This window comes from Eulemur rufifrons, chromosome 16 (assembly GCF_041146395.1).
Source record: "Eulemur rufifrons isolate Redbay chromosome 16, OSU_ERuf_1, whole genome shotgun sequence".
Lineage (NCBI taxonomy): Eukaryota > Metazoa > Chordata > Mammalia > Primates > Lemuridae > Eulemur > Eulemur rufifrons.
In genome coordinates, this window is record NC_090998.1 from 57,137,712 (window position 1) to 57,155,201 (window position 17,490).

Sequence of the window (17,490 nt, forward strand, 5' to 3'; positions counted from 1 at the left end):
AAGTGCTTATTTCTGAAAGCATCTATGTGAAGTAACATGGCCACTTTATAGTTGGGGAGACTGAGGCTCAAATCTACTGAAATCTATTGAAACATGACCAAGATTGCATAGCCATAAAACATTTAAATTTTGATGTTTGACTGCAAACATCATACTTTTCTAGTAACTTTTTCTTCCTTTTAAAGATAATAGTGAGTTGTATTTGCTTTTTCTATATTTTGATTGCTCATTTACCATGGAGGCTTTTTTAATGTAACATTTTGAATATCTTATTATTGTAATGGTTTTATTGGAAAACAGTGAATAGAAAAGCAGTTAATTGTTATGTATCTGAAATGTTATGTGGAATATATATAGTGTCATGTGTATACATATACATACACACATATATATGATCATTGACCCACTTATTTTCTTCTTTTCTTGATATTCTTATCTTCTTATGCTGTTATATTAAGCATATGCTAGCCTAGAAATTTTATAACTGTGTTTCATGCACTATTAAGGGAATCATTTATTGGATGATTGATGGTGAGCTTGTGTATTTTTCTGCATATCAGTATCTGACTGCTTGTATTGGTTATTTTCCCAGCAACTTTACTCTTCCTCTTTATTTAAATCCCAGTCAATTCTTCATCATATCTCATTTATAGAATTACATCTGTGTAGTTTCCTGTTGCAGTAACCTCTGTGTTCAAATGCAAAAATGAGAGAAAACACACTTCTATATCATTCATAATTTCTCTGTTTTCTTGGACACATCCCTAAAGTTAGATGCTAAAATACTGCTACATTTATACTTACCTTATAAGTTAAAGCACACATACAGCAAAATGCACATGAAAAGAAATGTAAAACTCATTGTAAGATCAAAAAGTGCATACCTGTGTGACCACTACTGAGGTCAAAGAAGAGAATCTTATTAGCACCCCAGAAGTCCCCTTCTCGCCCTGTCCAATCATTACCCTCTCCCCCTTACCCAAGCTAACAAATATCTTGGCTTCTAGTACTGAGTCCACTTTTGCCTTTGGTTGGGAATCATAAATTGTGTTACTCTGTATGTTCTTTTACTCAGAATTGTCCTTATAAGGCCCATCCTTGTTGTAGCAGGAAGTGATATTTCATTTATTTTCATTATTGCATAGTACATCATTTTATAAATATGCTAAAAAGTATCCATTCTACTTTTGATGGACATGTAGGCTCTTCCAGTATGGGCATCCTGAATAATGCTGCTTAGAAAAATCATAAATAAATCTCTTTATGCACACAATTCTGTTGGAAATAGACCTAGGAATGGAATATTGAGTCATATTATACAGATATACTGGTGGTTGGATGAATTAATAGTCCACTAAAAGTGTATGAGTGGATGTATTGCTCCATATCCTTCCTTATATTTAGTACTGTCTTTTTTTTTTTTTCTCCTTTTTCTTTTTAGCAATCTGGTGAGTATACAGTGGTATTTCAGTGTGATTTCAATTGGCATTTCTCTGATTACAAATGAGTTTGAGGGCCTTTTCTTATGTTTATGAGCCAGTTGGATATTCTGTTTTGTAAAGAACCTGACTATGTCTCTTGACAATTTTCCTACCAGGTTGTTTATCATTTTCTTATTGATTTGAATGAGTTGTTTATAACTCATTTATATGCTGTAACTATGCTGTGTTGGTTACAGGTATTGCTTTTGCAAAACCTATTTTAATGGTTTTCAATTTTGATGTAGTACAATTTATCAGTCTTTTTCTTCATTATCTGTGATTTTTGTATCCTAATTAATAATCCCATACCAAATAGCATAAACATATTTTCCTATAGTATATCTAAAAACTTTAGGTATATATGCATGTAATAATTTATTTTTTTAATTAAACCTACAATGTACTTGGTATTTATATTTTATGTGCTATAGGTATATGTTTAAGTTTCATATTTTCTATACAGATAATTCTCTGACCACTATTCATTAAAGCAATATCCTTTTTCCCAGATCAAAAATATTTACCATTTTCATTAACAAATTGACTATTTTGAACTCTACATTTATTATACAAATTTGAAAATTAACATTTTAATTTACACATGCACACTCATATACACTCACACATACACAAACTTACTGAAATTTTTATTGAAATTGCAGTAAATCTAAACATCAACATTAAGAGAACTGGTATCTCTGAAATATCTTGAACATAGAAAATACTTTGACTTATTTATATCTTACCTAATGCCTCTCAACAGTGTTTTGAAGTTTTCTTATAATTCCGATATTAGCCTTTTCCTCAAGTATGTGTATAAATGTATATGTTACTATGGTGAGTTGTATCATTTTAAATTTATTTTTCTGACTTTTGCATATAAAAATAAAATTAAATTTGGATATTGACTTTGTGTCAACAAAAGAAAAGAAAAACCTCCAGTAACCAGAAACACAGATAGCATTTACATACATTACCATCTAAAATCACCTAACAAATAATATTACAAATAAACGAATGCTGCATTCTCAGTTAAATATAATTATTTTTATTATTACATACTGTTATTTTCTAGCTATTTTATTATTTCTAATTTAATTTATCTTCAGCTAGAGAGCACATTCATATGATTTCAATTCTTTAAAGTTTCTTGAAACTTCCTTTATGGCTCAACCTATAGTCAATTTTTACAAATTGACTTTTTAAAATATAAACTCTGCCATTAGGCTCAGTAGTCTATATGGGTTAAGTAAAGTGTCTTAATTATGCTGTTCAAATCTCTGTCTGTATTATATGGCATTGACCACTGTCAACTCTCCATTAGCACTGACTCCTTCCACGGCCCCCACGGCATCATGGAAGAGACACTGAGAGCTACATTTCCCAGAATTTCTATTGGTAGGCAGTTTGGCCAGCTATGGTTCCTCGTGGATTTCAATGACACTGTTTTATCTGCTTGTTAAACTGCTTATATCTTACTGAGTGCTGGGAATTGTATATGGTACATTACAGATATTATATGAAGCCTCTGTTTATTAAGAGTGGCAGCTGGTCAAGAGCTTTATAATTCTAGCTGACCTCAGTTTGCCATGATTTGTAATGTTTCATGATTTATCTCTGCGAAGGCAAGTATTCACCTAGTCTACCCTTAATTCTGCAATTTAGCTCTTCAAAGGCCCCAAATAAAGTGTGTAAGATTCTGAAGAGTCTCTGCTCCTTCACTGATCCTGTACTGGAAAACCCTATTTCCTTAGCTCTTCAAGGTGCTAACCCTCTAAGTCATCTTTTCCAGAATAACAATATGCTCTCATTGGAAAAGGAGCTCCAAACACGGACTCCCTTCCTGAGTTTTCTTTTCAGATCTTGGTCCCACACATCTTAGTACCTTGTTAGTTTTTCAGGGCTTTCAATAAATTTTTTTTTTTATAAATACTCAGAACAGAACAGAGTCTGAATATACCTACTCAGACAGTACCAGGAGTGAAATTCATCTACTTTTCCTTTTCAATGTACTTTTGACCACATCAATTAAATACTTTTTATTATTGCAGGGAAAAAAAAAGCACATTTTACAAGGACACAGACTATTTTTATTAGTTATATCTGTGGACACAAGGTTTAGCACAAGGCCTAGCACAGAGTTTATACTTACAGAATACACACTGAAAGAATAAAGGAATAATACACTATTTTATTTAATTCCTTAAATAATCAATATTTATTAAGCTAGTAATAAAAGGCACACATATTTCATTATTTATGATAAACAGTGTTACAATAATCTTCTTGGCTTACTCAACCTTTAAATACTAATAATTTCCTTCAAATTGCTCATTCATACTTACATATAGAAAAGCTTGACTGTTCTAGGTTATATCCAAGTGCTATAAATTCTGCCAGTAAGACTGTCCTAGGCATGAGGATATGCCAAATTACTTCAATCTTATGGTTTAAAAGTAAGGTTAAATGATCTTCTTTTCAAATTTTCTTGAAAAATAGATTTTATGTCCGGGGGAAAAAGTCTTCATACTCTTTCCACTATACTGCTTTTGATAAAGTGAACACTTTTTATAAATTGAATGCTATAGCCAGAAAAGATTAAAGCATTTTAACTTATTTTATAAGAACAGATTTTATCTTAGCATTATTATATAGTAATAAAAAATCTTTCTATATTAACTTATAAGAAATTAAAAAGTCAAAATTAATTTGCCAGAGAAGAAATGTTTTCAGGAAGGAGCTTATGAGCCAATGTTTCCTTTATTGATACAAATATCTAGACCTCATATTAGAAAAGAAATATGGCTATAAATTTCATCAAGAATTTTTTATGCCTGTCAGTGTACAACTAAACTTCTGAGAAGTAAGTGTATCTTAACATTTCACAAAATATCGAGAAATGTGAGCAAATTGGTTGTCATTCACTCTAAGGTTGAGAGTGAAGTGACTGCATTAAAATGTAGATACATACAAAACAATCATTACTTGTTTAAATCAGAAATAAATTTGTTTAAATTTGACTACCTTCTTAGTCACCTAGAAGTATATTTTACGAATGGATATAACACTGTATGGGCTTTTCTAACGTTCATTAAAAACATTTTAAAAAATTCATCTATACCACTGTCCCTTTTTTACGTTGTTCCAACCGCCTTTACTAATTTGCTTCTCCTCCAACCAAGTGTGTTCTTCTTCAGAGACATCAGAAACGTGGCATTTGCTGGTTTCTCTGCCAGAAAGACACATTACTCAGAAATACTTACGGCTCCCTCCATCACTTAATTTTGGTCTCGGGTCATATTTCACCCAATTTGAAAGTTCTTCACCATTTACATTATCTAATTTAAGGCTCCTTTTCTCTTACCCTTTTTTATTTTTCTTCTTGACTGTTACCACTTTTTGACATGATATAAACAGGTTTGTTTTTTGTCTGTGACCTTACAATGGAATGTAAGTTTTATGAGAGCAGAACATTTGTTTTGTTCATGGCAATATCCTAGCACCTTAGCAGGGCCAGGTTCAGAGCCAGCTCAGAATACATGTTTGTTGAGTGAAGAACAAATGAAGCTCTTTGTTACACAACAGCCAGCGGAGTAGGGCATGGATTCCTGTCTCGTTCCTGCCAGCCTTGTTCCTATAGCTTCCTCATCATTATCGGACAGAATGTCTTATAGATTCTGCTTTGCAAAAAACTTTTTCTTTGTCTGTCTTTTTCTTTTAAAAACAGGGTTTTAACCTGCACCCATAGATCGCTTCAAACAACTTTATGCCTAGGATATAAATTCACTCAGTACCAAGTTGGGTCTGGCATTTCTGGTCCTGCTCATGAGTCTGTGGTTCTCCTATGTGCCATATCTTATGAATGAGCAACTAACCTTCTCCTGGACGCTAATAAACAGTAACATATGGTTACTATCATTGGATATTAAATTTAGTTCCAAGCTAGCTGACTTGGAGAAGCAAAAAAAATTTCACAATTATCATTTTATGACAGAGGAACAAAATAATATATGTCCTATATTTTAAAAAATGTAAGAGACTTTGAACCACTTAAGGAAAAATGCCTTTTTACTATATATATTTGTGGAAAATGGAAAAAAAAATTGATCTTTATGTGATTAACTTTTTCATCTGACTTGAAATACTTAAAAGTCTGTCTTCAAATTTAATTGTGAAGTGTGACTGGAGGCTCAATGAGGTAACATTTACTGAAGTGGTTAGAAAAATTTAGGAATGTAATATGGACATTATGCCCTAAGTGAAATACACATATATCTTCCATGTGTTTGTGTATGTGTGTATCATTCCTTGAAAAGGACAGCATTAAAAGTGGCACAGATGTGTTAATGATTGATATTTGTTCAAAATATAGTATCTAATCCACTTTTTCTGGCAAATTGAATGATGTGAGACTAGGCCAGGAAGGATGGGTGTGGAGAAAGATTATGTTTCGCCTATATCATAGTGTGCAGGGCCTTGAATGCCAGCTGCAAATTTATGTATTAAGATTTGGAATGGCGCAAGAACCCTCAGGCAAAGAAAGAGACAATGCTTTTTAAGATGAAATCACAATGACAGCTAAATTGTGTGAAACAGCACTGAGTGATGGCTTCCTCCAAAATACATATTTTTTAAGAAATTGAAGGAGAGCAGCCATCATTTTTAAAAGTGATAAAAGGAAACTGTTATTAAAGTATAAGTTCTGCTTCTAATCAGATTTAGAGTATATATTTTAACAAAATAAATAGCTATAGTTGAACTAAACCTTTTTTAGTTATTATTATTATATAATTTGAGGCTCATGCAATGTCTTTTTTTCTACCTGATCATAAAACTTCTTACCTTTCCCTTTCATTATCCTTTTAGTAGATGAGTAAAATGAAGTAGAGCTGAAATAAATTTATCACTATATGTGGGAATTTGGTAGATGTGTTATATCTTGATGTAACACTAACAATAGGAAGGCAAGACCTCAGAGAGTATTACATGGTGTGTTTAATAGTTAATACTTCCCTGTAAATTTATTTATATCAAATAGTAAAACTTGAAGTAAAAAAACTTGCATAAAAAAAGTGCTCATGGCAATTCTTTTTTCTAGCCTATATACAGCTTTCCATAGATTCCAGACATTATTCTGAAAAATTTTGAGATTGCCAAGTGCAAAAAGAAATAAATGAGACTTTAGCTCAGTGAGAAAAACTAAAATGCCTATTCATTCTCTAACATTATGGCCCTAAAATATATTCTTTGAATGTATTAATTACTGAATTTTTGTCAACATTTGTTATGGACTGAATATTTTTGTCCCCTCAACATTAATATGTTGAGGCCGGGCGCGGTGGCTCACACCTGTAATCCTAGCACTCTGGGAGGCCGAGGTGGGCAGATCGTTTGAGCTCAGGAGTTCGAGACCAGCCTGAGCAAGAGCGAGACCCCATCTCTACTAAAAATAGAAAGAAATTATATGGACAGCTAAAAATATATATAGAATAAATTAGCCGGGCATGGTGGTGCATGCCTGTAGTCCCCGCTACTCAGGAGGCTGAGACAGGAGGATCCCTTGAGCTCAGGAGTTTGAGGTTGCTGTGAGCTAGGCTGATGCCATGGCACTCACTCTAGCCTGGGCAACAGAGTGAGACTCTGTCTCAAAAAAAAAAAAAAAAAAACATTAATATGTTGAAACCTTAACCCCCAATATGATGATATTTGAAGGTGAAGCCTTTGGGATTAGGATTGGATGAGATCATAAAGGTGGGGCCCTGGTTTGATGGGATTAGTGCTCTTTTAAGACCCATCAGAGAGATCTCTCCTCCCCCCCCCCACACACACACAAAGAAGAGGTAATGTGGGCATACAGTGAGAAGGCAGTCAGCTGGACTTCTAGCCACCAGAACTGTAAGAAGTAATTTCTGTCTTTTAAGCCACCCAGTTGATGACATTTTTTTTTATGGCAGCCCAAGCTGACTGATACAATATTCTAAGCTAGTTTTTAGCTGTAATATTATACTCAACAAAACTGAATCTTGAAGTACAAATTAATATCAAAATATTATATATATCTTTACAACAAAACTGAAATGGTGATTGGAATTTAGGACAGTTTGTTTATCTCATGATAGCATTTAGCTTCCCTATCAAAATTTGCTTAGCCTACTGTTTGAACTCCCCAGAATTTACACGTTGTAAAATAAGCTATGTTGTTATTATAACACTAAGTGCTTTATGGAAAGACTGAATATACCTGTGGGAAACATTTTATGAAAATATGTTTCCAACCTCAGTGATAGAATTGGAAAACATAATTAAAGTGATTGTTAGATGCTGAAATAGTTTATCACCTTTATGCTGTGTTTTTAAGTGTTATTCCTAATAGGGCTGTGTTTTTGTTATGTATTATATAAATAAACTGTTTCTTATTTTTCTTTGGGATCCAACTATGCTTCTAATTTCATATGCATTCATTACACTTAATAAAAACAATTAATGTATTACAATACTGAGAAGATTGGACATTATATGGAAGGAAAAGTGGTGTATGGGGAAGAGTGGAAAGGGGTAGTTCTGTTCTGAGTTGTGAAAACGAGGAAGGTTATGTGTGAATCAGTGCATTTATTTTTGAAGTCATGGTTTTGATTTATATACCTTAAGCTGTTTATGTAAGGGATGGTCACTGTTCGGGCTCAGACACAGATACCCCAAAATAAGGCATGCTGTCTGAATTGAATAAGAAGTCTCAAGGTCTCTTTGACCTCCCCGCTCCCACCATCTCCTTAAAAGCACAGGGTGAAGTTGAAATTCCTTTATCTGCCTAAGATCCAGACCCACCAAAAGGAACACTTTTCTTCCTCTTTTTTTTTTCTCCGTTTTTTCCTCCCCTCCCATAAGACCAAGAACGTAACCATACCTGAACAGACCCTTTCACTGTCAAAGAGAACTACTTACTAGTTATTCTCTGTTCAAGATCCTTTCTTTCTCTCTACTAATCCTGTATTGCCCCTCAACAGAATTTGTCTTCTACCTCTTTCCATAACCTGTTTTTGCCAGGATGGTATATAAGTTTCAGAGCAATCACTCTGTGGTTCTTTCTGTCTATACATGTTTAAAGAATTTATATGCCTTTTTTCCAATTAACCTGCCTTTTGTGAGTTGAGTTTTCAGCGACCCTTCAGAGAGTGAAAGGGAAGTTTCCCTTGACCCATACACCACACTACCTATAACTTTGGCACAAGTGGGTTTTCTGGAACAAATCAACCATATCATATCTTTGGCTGTATATATCCTCCTCTTAGTTATACTCTGAATCCATTTAGTCATGAGTTTGGTTTCTATAAATCTATAATGTAAATAGCATTCATTCATAGAATCATTGTGATGATATGAGATAACTGAGAAAAGTCTTTTAAGAACGAAAGAAACTCTGGCAGGATTTCCAGCTATGGTAGCAGAAAGATGTTGGCAAATCTTCTCCAAAAAAATAAGCTAAAACCTGTACAAGATTGTGGAAAATAAGCATTTCATGACTCCAAAATTGATTAAAGGCAAAAAAAAAAAAAACTGAGAAGCATTTATTTATGAGAAATTTCTGGAACCTCATTTAAAAAGAGTGAGGCGGACGGGCACGGTGGCTCACGCCTGTAATCCTAGCACTCTGGGAGGCCGAGGCGGGTGGATCGCTCGAGGTCAGGAGTTCAAGACCAGCCTGAGCAAGAGTGAGACCCTGTCTCTACTAAAAATAGAAAGAAATTATATGGACAACTAAAATATATATATACAAAAAATTAGCCGGGCATGGTGGCGCATGCCTGTAGTCCCAGCTACTCGGGAGGCTGAGGCAGTAGGATCGCTTAAGCCCAGGAGTTTGAGGTTGCTGTGAGCTAGACTGACGCCACGGCACTCACTCTAGCCCGGGCAACAGAGTGAGACTCTGTCTCAAAAAAAAAAAAAAAAAAAGAGTGAGGCTATGGCCTTCTTGCCTGGGGCTTCTCTCATTCCCTCCCCTTCCCATCCCGGCTCTATCAGCACTGCAGTTCCACCAGGATATGGCCGGCCAGGAAACCTAGCAACTTTGCTGTCAAAGGTGATTGACTTGATTTGGAGCAGAAAGTGAAAAAGCACACTCCACAGCATAGTTAGTGAAAGCAGCAAACTAAGTTGAAAACAAGGATGAAAATCTGAAGTTCTGCTAGACTGAGGTTGTGGACTGGATTGGGGAAAGTGGCAAACAAGCCAGATATTTAAAAGGGAGAGCCTGGAGGTGAAAGTACCTTGGAAGGGACAGCTAAGCGCCCCACACATCCCTGGCAGACAGGAAAGCAATGGGCAGGCACACAGGAGACTGAGCTGGACCAGATAAAGTGAAAGCTTAGGTAGGATTGAAAATTGTTCAACCCCCACCCTACCCCCTGGATCCATCATCCTTAGGGACATAAGGCATTTGAGCACAGCCTTTGTCCAATCATTGGCTGACCAGTAACCCATGCAAACACAGGGAAATCTGGCCTTGTGGTAAGAAAAACAGAGAAATTAAGAGAAAGATTTAGTAACAGTTTTGTTGATGTTAAAATATATATTTTGTGTATACAATTTTATTTCTATTGCTACAGATAAATAACCTGACTGTTAAACTATTGGATAGGATTCCGAGAGTCTCCAGATGAACCACAGAGATAGTTTAGCCACTGCCTTTTGAATGATTTAACTTCAGATGCCACAAATACATATGTTAGAATAGTCAGTCAGGTAAGAGCAAGGGAGAAGTAGGGAATGAAAAAGATAGTCAACTGGCTCCAACAAACAGCCCTTGAACGAATGAACAGACGTGAGGAGGAGAAAGAGCCGTTAATTTCCCAGAGTTGCACAGGTACAAAGTGACATTTCCCCCATTATATCACAAATGTAATGTTAACATTGTGGTTTGACCCTTTGTGGCAAAAACAGAGAAACTATGAATAAGAAGAGCATGAACACTGACCACCCAACCTTCTTTGACTTCAACAAATAAAAACAGCAACCGCTCAGGGTTCAGGGCAGTTGCTTGAGGGTATACTTTCGCTTCTGCACAAGCCTTTCCTAATCCTGTCTGCTTTCACTCAATAAACTTGCCACTATTGCTCTGTTTTGTGCACGTCCTGAAATTTTTTCTGTGACTTTAGCAAGAACCTTTACTCCAGTGACACTCCCAAAGAAGTTTTACAATGAGAAAAGAAAAAAAAAAATCCATCTCATGGAACTAGAAACATAGACTTCATTGCACACATTACCATCTAAAATCCCCGAAGAATAATAATCCTATTCTAAATAATCCAATGTTTCATTCATTCATTCATTCAATCCAATGTTTCATTTTCTTCTTGGTATCCTTCATTAACAAGAGCCACTCCTAAGGATTCTGTGGTATTTCTTATGCCAGTGAGAGATACTCTTGAAATGCTGGCCTCTGCCTCAATCTTTTTCAAGCAGCTAGATCTACATTTCCCAGCTTCAAAAGAAGCATGTTTCAGGGTACGTAGCAGAATTGGCTCTTTTTCAACAGGTCAAAAGAAAAGAAATGGATTTTCAGATAGAAGCAGGGTGACTTGATGGAACATCATTGGAGAAGGAGTTTCTTGAGACTAAATGAAACTGACCTGAGAAAGGAAAAGAGGGAGAGGTCTTTGGGTCTAGAAGTAGTCAGCTGGGGGTATGGGCATCAGGGTTTTACAGAGAAATGATTACAAGTAGTCTCAAGCTCTAGGCATAGGGATTCAAAATCCAACAAAGATTTCTATGCACAAAGAATTTCAACAAAACAGCAGAGAACCACCAAACCAGAAATGATCATATGTGTGGGATGTTTAGTGACATGTGTTGACAACTAAAGACTAGAGCCACTTCTGCCCTTATAGGGTCTTGGAACCAGGGCCAAAGGGAGGGAACATAGCAATAACTGAGCTCAAAAGTAAGATCAGCCCAAGAGAATGGAGACTCAATGTAAAATTTTAAAGTTATTTTTAAAAAAATAGTAAATTTTTTTTTTCTCTCACAACAGAGTCTGTGGACTGAGATTTATACCTGTTTTTATATTTTTTAAGTTCCAATTTGATCATGGACCATATATTATTTTATTAAATTAGAAAATATAAACTTCACAAATTTCATGTAAACATCTTGTAATAAATATCTTTAGATTGTTCCTGTTTCTACATATGACATAGAGCTAATCAATTCTTTGCTATTTAAAAATAATAACATTTTTAAAACACTAAAACAAAAGAAATGAAGTTTTATATTTTAAACCTTATCGTTATGATGTTTCAAAGACAGATTAAAATCCAATAAAGTATAGAATGGCCTTTCCTTAGAGGAATTCATTTAGTAAAATAAAAAAAAGAAAAGAAAAGAACCATTTGGACATGATCAAACACATTCTTCACATTCTGAATATTTGGACAGATGGAGGAAAAATTAACATGAAAACAGTGGATATTCCTAGGACAAAAAATGCTTTCAATGGGGCGTAAATTTATAAGCCTCTAAAAATTTGAAGATGAATTCACTTCGTTACTCTCATCAAACAATTAGAAATGCTACAGTGATCTCTAGGAGAGAAGTAATTAAAAAAAAAAGAAAGACATTCAGGTACAATAGTTTCGATTCATACAAATTTTTTTATAAGAGCAAAATTTTGCACTAAGCCACCAAAGCTAAGTTCCCATATGGCATTTTACTATGTTATGCAGATGTCCTCTGGTAGTAACAATAAAACTTAGGAGCCACATTGCCACTACTGTATTAGGGAAGACCTTGTTGCCACGATTTTGATAGCTTCTGACTGCTTGACTCTAGTCTCTTCACTAAAAGAAAAGCACTTTTTGCCCTATCGCCAGAGAATGTGTCAAGAAGCTAATCAGAGTTCTGATGATGTCCCTGCCCCGCATGGAAAGTCCCCATTGGCTGTAAAATCAAGGACATATTCCCTAGGACATATTCAAATATTACTAATTTAATCCATGCAAGTATGATTTACTATAAAGCACCATAGTGCTTTAAGTTTTATTAACCTTACTAAAGCTATACTAATATATAATAATAAATTCTTGAAGCATGAAAGTGCCACAATGAAAACTATACTACACAGAGATCAAAAGTAAGAGGTTCTTTCATAAAACACCTAAGAATATAAATCCTAACACTACAGAAACCGAGTGACTCAGTTGCGTACCGGTAAAGCAGTTCTCTGAAAAGAAAAGAAAGCCCTGACTTGTAACATTTGCCAATTTCTGTGGTGCAAATACTCCCACCATGGCCATTTAAAAGCTACCAACAGTTTAATAACATTCTCACAAAATTTAACAATTGCCTCTCGCAAACTGGCATGAGCTCACTCAAGCACATCACCAATCTGGTAAATATCCCAGGACAAAATTGGTCAAGTTTCTTACTCTTCCTAATACTTGTCTTGTTTGTGAAATAATCCTCATATTGTAGTGTTGTTCTGGGGTTTAAGTAAGATATGTTACATTACAAAGTACTTTTTTCAATGACTATCTCAAAATAAAGGCTCAATAATGGTATTTATTTTTATTATATTACCAAAATATATTAAATGAATTGAATGCAAGGGATACAGAAAGTTAGCATAGTGACTTTTAAAGTAAAATATAAATATGGAGTGTTCTGTATTACTTGCTCAATAAGGCAGATACCAGAATTAGAGGAATCACAAACTAGTTGTCAAATAATTAAATTTCCACCAAGTAAGTTAGACTAGGAAATTTCTACTTTACTGCAATGATCACAGGTCCTTACACTTGTAGACCTATTTAGATATTTGAATGGCTATCTTGTCTACTGAAATTATTTGAATTCGTTGCAATAGATGGAATTGGATAATGTGAAAAAAGATTGCACTGAACAAAGGCTAAAGATTAAAAAATGGTAATCAGCAAATGTTAGAGCCTTGATTTTTGCCCATCATTTTTAGAAAATTATGGGTTATTTATATATTTTTCTATGCTTCCAACTATGGGCATTATGAGATGTAACTGAGAGGAAGAGAATCTTATCTACCATATTTAAAGACACGATCCAGGAATCGTTTTAGATTTGCATTTTAACTCTGATTTAACCCTGAATAACTTTCTCTTTGATCCTTAACTTTCAGAATTTTCTCTAGCTTTTTACATTCCAATAACAACTTGATTTCCAAAAGAGAAAAAGTGTGTTTGCAAAGATTTCTACTCTCTCTCTCTCTCTCTCTCTTTTTTTTTTTTTCTCCTGAGAGAGTCTTGCTCTCTTGCTGGGGCTAGAGTGCAGTGGCATCATCATAGCTCACCTCTAACCTCAAACTCCTGGGCTCAAGAGATGATCCTCTTGCCTCAGTCTCCCCCAAATAGCTAGGATTACAGACACGCCCCACCATGCCCAGCTAAGTTTTCTATTTTTAGTAGAGACGGGTCTCACTCTTGCTCAGGCTGATCTCCAACTCTTGATCTCAAGCAATCCTCCCGCCTCAGCCTCCCAAAGTGCTAGGTTTACAGGCCTGAGCTACTGCTCCTGGCCCAGTCCTTTTTTTTTTTTTAATTAAACCTTTTTCTAGCTGTATAAGTTTTTAAGCTAGAATCACCACCGTAGGGTGCAATCAACAGCCAAGGTACAGAGCAAACTAACTTGCCCACAAGGCATAGAGTTTATGATTTGGCCTCATTAGCATTTACCTGCCCTGAGCAAGTTATTGGGTCTGTACAAATTGATGCAGAGTAGAGTAAGATGATGAGTGCTACTCAGATATCAAAATAATTATTTTGCTTAGTTGAAGTTTCAGACAATTCTTATGTCATTAATCTTGGATATTTTTCTCATTTGTATACACAATTACATCAATCATATTTACTAGTTAGAAATTATTATGGGAAAAGGATCTTTCATTGAAAGCATTTTTGAGAGTAAAATTAGATAGTGTCATGCTGATTTTATTTATAATGTTTCAACGTATCAGTATCACTAATAGAAAAAATATTAATCTCTGTTTTAAAGATGAATAACTTCTCTTTGAAAAAATGGCATAGAAATTTTAAAATTTAGAATAATTGCTTAAATTTGTATATACAGAGTCAGTATTTTGCTTTTGTTTTTAAAATTCCAAAGTCTGTCATACTTCCCATAATAGTACAAAGAATAATATGATAAAAACCTTGGTAATTATGCAGGTTAGGAGAGAAACTTAAAATATCATACATTCATTCAACAGACATTTTTGAGAACTTCGTTTGTGCCAGGTTCTGCTTAAGGAACTGGGGCTGTGACAGGGAGCTAATCTCCTTGGTATCTTTTCTATCTCTAAGGGGATTGATTATGCTGTTGTGGTGTTTATAACTCTCATAAATAGTTCATGTGCAAATATATATATATATATATTTTTCTAAACATTAGTATTTTTTTTTATTTCAGCATATTATGGGGGTACGAAAGTTTAGGTTATATATATTGCCTTTGCCCCCTCCTTCCCCCACCAAGTCAGACCTTCAAGTGTGCTCATCCCCTAGACGGTGCACATCACACTCATCATGTATGTATACACCCATCCCCTCCCCCCAACATCTGCCCAACTCCCAATTGATGTTATTCCTAAATGCGCTCTTAGGTGATCAGTGAAATCAATCTGATGGTGAGTACGTGTGGTGCTTGTTTTTCCATTCTTGGGATACTTCACTTAGTAGAAACAATGGTGATATAGCACCTCTTGTATTTTCTTGGATAGAGCTGGAACCCAAAAACATGTATTTTAAATCATGTTTTATAGAAATAAACACAGCTTGCTTTTTCCCTGATATTATATTTTTGTTGTTTATCCATGTTTAAACATGAGCCCTAATTCATTCTATTTTACTGCTAAAAGTACATTGAATTGTGTATTTCTACTCCAATTTAGGTATCAATTCTCTTCTAAATGGTATTTTCAATGCATTGCTGTTATAAACAATGTTTCAATAATTATTTTTATATATCTTGTTGTGAACATGTTCATAAATAGTTGACATTATAATTCCAGGAGAAAGTAAGTGGGTAATAAGTTATGTATATCTTTACCCTTACTACATACTGCCAAATTATTTTCCAAACTTGTGTCACTATGTCCATTCCTATTGCCAGGGTCTCAGAGTTACTGTTGCTCCACATCCTCCTGAATTTGTAGTAATGTCAGTCTCTAATTCCTTTCCTTTTCTTTTTCTTTTTTATTTTTTTTTGAAATTTTTCTTTCCCTGTGTTTCTTTGTCCCTCCCTGCCTTCCTCCCTCATTCACTTCTTTCTTTCTTTCACTACCTGGTGGCCATCAAATTTTATCATATTATTATCTGCATTTATATTTCCAAGATGATATGTAACACTGAACAAATATTCTTATGCTTATTGTTTATATTATTTTCTGAATAGACTGTCATTATGCTTTTGATTGCTTTCTCTACTAGATTCATTCTGCTTGATCAGTATGAGTTTTTAAATTTTAAAAAATATTCTAGATAATACTAGATTTGTATCTACCAAGCAGGTAGATGTAAATATGAGCTACAATCATATGATCATTTTCCAAAGGAAGATTATAAGCATTAAGAGTATTTTCCCTTTACTTACTAGGAATATATTTATGTATCTATTAGGAAATTTTCTTTCCTTTTCCTCTCCCATTGCCCTAACATCTAGCATGGTATGTGTTAATAGTAATGAACCTTCTGTTTTACTATGTATCTTATAAATGGCAGAGAGGGAGAAAGTAAAGCATAGGGAGATTAAATGATTTTCCTGAGGAAATAGATCTAGTAAGAGAACTAGTTCAACCTAGGTGACCTGGCTTCGGAGTATTTATGCTTACCTATTTGGGCACCCATCTTTGAAAATCTCATTAAAAAAATCATTTGAGACAGCTGTTGGACTTTATCAATCACTTTGGATAATATATACTAGTTATACTGGACTACATCAATCAAGCTAATCAATGCAACATCATTATCATTAGGTCTAAAATAATTTTTTTGAGACAGAGTCTCACTCTGTTGCCTGGGCTAGAGTGCTGTGGCGTCAGCCTAGCTCACAGCAACCTGAAACTCCTGGGCTCAAGCAATCCTCCTTCCTCAGCCTCCCGAGTAGCTGAGACTGACTACAGGCATACACCACCATGCCCAGCTAATATTTTCTATATATTTTTAGTTGTCCAACCAATTTCTTTCTATTTTTAGTAGAGATAGGGTCTCGCTCTTGCTCAGGCTGGTCTCTAACTCCTGACCTTGAGCAATCCTCCCGCCTCAGCCTCCCAGAGTGCTAGGATTACAGGTGTGAGCCACCGCACCCAGCCTGTAACTCTTAAAGATATAAAATATGTATATATTAACTATTTAAATGAGAATAAAGTTTAAGGATGTTACTGAAATAGATGACATTGTATCTGCTTTTGCACAAGTAGTGTTCACATTGCTTATTAGTCATGTGTGAATAGAAATGCCTGATAAATAAGTGAATCGATAAGGGAATTTAAAGTAGAGGATGAGTTTTTAAATGTGACCCTTTAAATTACTCAAGGGTAATGCATCATTATATTAACTCAAAACAAATAGTATATATCTTTAAATATTTTATTCAAATTCAGCATCTGTCAGGATCTCAAAACAGTCCTTGTGTTTATATAATAATGAAAAGCCACTTGTCACAATACGAATTTCAATAAACTAATTATTCTGCCAATTATATAACTCCATTTTAGTGAATATTTGATTAAAAGGCTAGATTAGCTTTACCAATAACCTCGGGTTATTTGGTAATTATGTTTAGGTTCTGGGATAGTTTATTCTATGCCTGATTTACCAGTCATAAATTATGTATAAAACTTTTATAGACTTTTAGTTCCTTTTACTAAGATTATCTTCTCTGTGGTTTGCACATTAGTTTTGATGAGAAAATTTATAATTTAACATTCAGATTAGAGTCTTCATGCTGGAACAAGTATATTGGTTAGAAAATCAAAAATCTGTATTTGAGT